This window comes from Anticarsia gemmatalis, chromosome 26, assembly GCF_050436995.1.
Source record: "Anticarsia gemmatalis isolate Benzon Research Colony breed Stoneville strain chromosome 26, ilAntGemm2 primary, whole genome shotgun sequence".
NCBI lineage: Eukaryota > Metazoa > Arthropoda > Insecta > Lepidoptera > Erebidae > Anticarsia > Anticarsia gemmatalis.
In genome coordinates this window covers 1,002,501-1,007,175 of record NC_134770.1, presented here as the reverse complement: position 1 = coordinate 1,007,175, position 4,675 = coordinate 1,002,501, and positions in this window count along the sequence as shown.

Here is a 4,675-nt window from a genome sequence, read left to right as displayed (position 1 = left end):
CAAGTTGTTAGTGTGAGGTCAGCAGACATGTTTTGTTGTCTGTGAACAATATGGCTACCGTATTGGTTTTAATAATAGATTTAATTTGTGAATTGTTATTAATTAATTGGTTTTATGAGAATGTTGTTAAAGATCTCCTTTTTTCACGAAATAAATATTGTTTTAAATTAGATCGCGGGCAAAAGTCTTTTCGTATTATAGTATGTATGAACTTGTAATAAAACTTTTTCTAATCAGACAAGTTTATACATTATTCAAAACTCCCGCTAACGTGTATATTGCGAAAAGAAAAGCAGTTTCCACCGTGAGCGGAACGAACCCATAAAATAACTGCGTTAAACTCGCAAGTCCAAACTCAGTAATATGTCCGAAACCGGGTTTTAGTTTAGAAGAAGAAGACTCTGTGTGATCCTGTATCTTGAGCTATATCCATACTAAATTTCATCGAGAACGGGTCAGCAGTTTAGTCATAAAAGCATAGTTCATAATGTCATCGTGCTCGAATCACCAATGCGACTTTGCCTACAACTGTCTTAAGAGAATATCGTAATATTTATAAGTTAAAACCTATCTAGGGATTACAAAATTGTATAATCTGTGGTTCAGAAGTAAATGAGAAATAAATGAGTTAGTAACAAATTGCCAGCCTCAAATGACTTTCCTTGATTAACCTCAGTGTTGCCACACTCTTTCTAAACGACTCGTGACACAGTGAAAAATGTTTTACAATCTATTGGAATTCACACCATTACGGTACGCCATTTAAATGTATGTGCCTGAATATAGCAACGAGCTGCTGTTCAGGAGGCGAAGGATGAATATATATATTCATCCTTCTTTTTTTATTTATTTAAAAAGACAGCTCCCGCATTTAGAATTGCTCTTGTGTCGCGGGGATTTACAACCAGACCCGAAACAATTATTTGTGGATCGCACAAATAATTCTTCCGTGTGGGAATCGAACCCACGACCTCCCGAGGCCATGGTAGCGGCGTGGCGATGCGCTTTTCAGAAAAGTTAGTTACTTGTTATACTTTGAAGAAAGTTTCTAACCGACTTTAAAATATGAGTAATTTTTTTATTATATATACTCAATACAAAAGGATCTCAGTTTGATCTGTTATTATGTATGTTTGTTCGCGATTATATGTATGTATGTTCCAAGACCCAGGGTCAAAGCAAACTTGAACCCTTGTGGTAAAATTACTTGTGCAAATAAACAATAAAGTCTCCATACAAGGAGTCTACACAATGTGTTAATTTGTAGAAATAAAGATCTTTTGTACTCATATTATTAGTTTTATAAAAGAGTTAAGATTAGTTCCGGGTATTCTTGTTAACGAACCTCATTACTCAATGTACTTTATTTGATCAGTAATCGTAAACATTATAATTTTTAAACTCTCGCGTTGCATGTTTAATATATTATAGGATTCGGGAATTAACGCGAACACACATTTTACCTTAAAATTCCTAACGTTTCGGCGCAGGTTGAATTCCCGTATTCTATGATACATCATATACATTAGTAAGTATTTATTTTCGATAAGTACAATCTATTATTGACACGATAAAAAATAAGCTAAATTTACACTACTATTTGTAGATTACAAATAGATAAAAAAAAAATTAAATAAAAATAATAAAGATGACAAGCGCGCTATGTGTCGTAGTACTCCTACACTACATGGGAAAACCATTATAAATGACCTTCCTTACTTTGGGAGTATATTATCTAATATTATGTCTTACTGCTGGGGAAGGGTCTCCTCGCGAACAAGGGAGGAGTTAGGCCTTGGGTCCACCGCACTGGCTAAGTGCGGTTTGGGGGCTTTGCCTCAATAAATGTATTAAACTAATTTTAGGCATGCAAGGTTTCATCACGAGGTTTTCCTTCACCGTTAGGGCTAAGGCTAGCTAAGCTAGGCGTTAAGTGATGATTATTTGTGGTACGTATAGAAACTACATTGTGTTATAAAGACCCAGGTATTAGCTACAATTTTATACAATTAAGGAACTATAAGAATAAGACATATTTACAAATATTTGCGTATATTCTTGTGTGGATCCCAATTAAGAACGGTTCATTTTAATCTACATACAATTCTTATATCGGTAGCTACAGCCTATGACCGTTTCAAATCTAAAACCTAAATCAATCTATACAAACACTAGGTATGCGTGCGTATATAATTTTACAGCACCTCTCGACTTCCGATGACATAACCTGGTTAACTACAGGGTTAAGTAACCAATCAGAAACTCGTTAAGTGATTGTAAAAATACCGCGAAATAAATGTAATGTACCGTTAAGAATGAATTTGTGCAGTTAAATATTGCAATGGAGGTTTTCAAGATCAGATTTGAAGAGATACAGAAGGCACGCGATAAATTTAAGTAGTTAATACAGATCCATATAACCTGTATGACAAGGTCTTCTTCTTCTTGTCGTATGGTTAGTCAATCTAGTGTCAAAGTTGTTCAAGCCGCCCGAAGGCCTTTGATGTGGCTTAACGACTGTTATCTTAGTAGACAACCACCGGGGCCGCCTATTTACATGCCCTCTGATGTACGGAGACGCTCTGTTCAAATACCACTATGCGGTCACCCATCTATAGATTGACCTACTGATCGTTCACCGACCAGTGAGTAGGCTATGAGGCAAAAGAAGATTGTAAGAGTCATGCCAAGTGGCATTTTTTGGTCTCAGCCTACAAGAAGAAGACGTGATTTCATGTATGTATGTAGATGTGAATAACGAGGTTTTAAATTCTGCCCCCGATAGTTAAAAAGACGTATCTAACATTTTTGTCGAAATTGAATTATATTATATTGCCCGAATCAGCAACATATATTTTATATGTATTTATCTATATCGCTTCGTTACAGTTTCAGCTAAACGAAATAAAGCGCCTTTGTATGAGTTTTTACACTTTTTGTACATATTATTTTCGATGCGCACGTGATTATATATGTGTCAGCTTAAATTTTTTTAAATATTTTTTATTGTTGACCAAATACAAAATTTCAGCATTTGTTTTAAGGAATGCAGTTATTTCGATTACCAGTTTTAAAGTAAACGTTTATTCTTACATACAACCGGAAGGTCAAATTTTTAACGGATATTTGCTCTTAATATTACTTACAGGATTCGAACCTTGGCAATAATGAAAGCGAACTGATCACTGCACATTATAGTAAAACAAAGAGATTACCTTGACTTTTAAATAAAAAATGTATTCAGTATTAATTTGAACACTACATTATTTAGACTTGAAGATTGTACTATACTGTTATTTATTTAACTGCACGTTTGGCGCTGTGGTTTAAGCGGTCAACTCGCCGCTACAACCGTAGTGCCGCGTGTGGTGGGTTCGAATCCTACCCGGGACAAATCTTTGTGTGATGAACACGAGTATTTGTTCTGAGCCTGGTTGTCAATTTATCTATATAAGTATGTATTTAGAAATATATAAGTATGTTTATCAGTTATTTGGTTACCATAGTAGAAGCTCTGCTTAGTTTGGAACCAAATGACCGTGTGTGAGTTGTCCAACAATATATTTATTATGTACTGTATAACAAATATATAACAGTCTGACGGTCTATTTTAGCTTCCTTTGTCTATTTGTTAAGTTTTGCCCGCGACTTCGTCCATAATTGGTTTTTCGAAAAATTGTGTATGATGTGACTGTACATCCCAACTTCGTGGGTTCGATTCCCGGTAAGTGATATATCTAGTTAGTAGCTAAATAGTACTGTGTAAAGCTCTTATTCAATTGCAAACTATAGAGAGATCAGGCTAAGGATTTATAAAAACATATAAACAGCTAGCTAAAAGATACAATTACATCCTTAATAACTCTATTTTAATAACCCAAATTATATTTCAGTATCACGAAAATCGAACCCATGACACGTCACTCAAACTACCACCTAAACAAATTCAGTACAATCTACTCTACCAAAAACTCTTCATCATCACACGAGCACCCATCCACAAATCATCCTGTCAAAACACCCCCTAACCTCGACTAACAACGCAACAGGTTAAAGCAATTTAAAACGAGAGGTCAATTTGAAACTCATTAATATATATTTATCAACCTTTTGAACGTAAATACACACTTATTCACACAATTACTAGATGAGCAATAAATAAATTCGAACACTCTAATTACGGGAATTGAACCTTGAACCGCGAGGAATGGTGCTCAAATGCCAGTGGTGATACTTTTAGTTTGAGCTAGATTTATGGTAGCTTTTCGTTTGCTGTAAACTAGTTATCGCATGCGATTTTGTCTGTGTTGTGCGCAATTTTTTAAACTGATCCTTAGCGCAATTTTCTTGACAAGCGAATGTTCACTTGACTGCCTCCGTGGCGCAGTGGTTTAGGTCCCCACGCCGCTACTATTGCATCGAGGGAGGTCGTGGATTCGATTTCCTCCCGTAACAAAAATTTGCGCGTTCTATAAATAGATGCTTCGGCTCTGGTTGTATTTTGAGCCCATTGTCTATATATGTCCGTAAAAATTTCAACGGCACAAGAGCAAGAGGCTATTTAAGAAAAAAAAGATTATAGCATTTTTTTACTTGGTTTAGGATCAAAAACACGAAAAAATAGACTATAATCTATTTTTATCTTTATAATTTTTTTTTTCTAAACTTTAGAAGG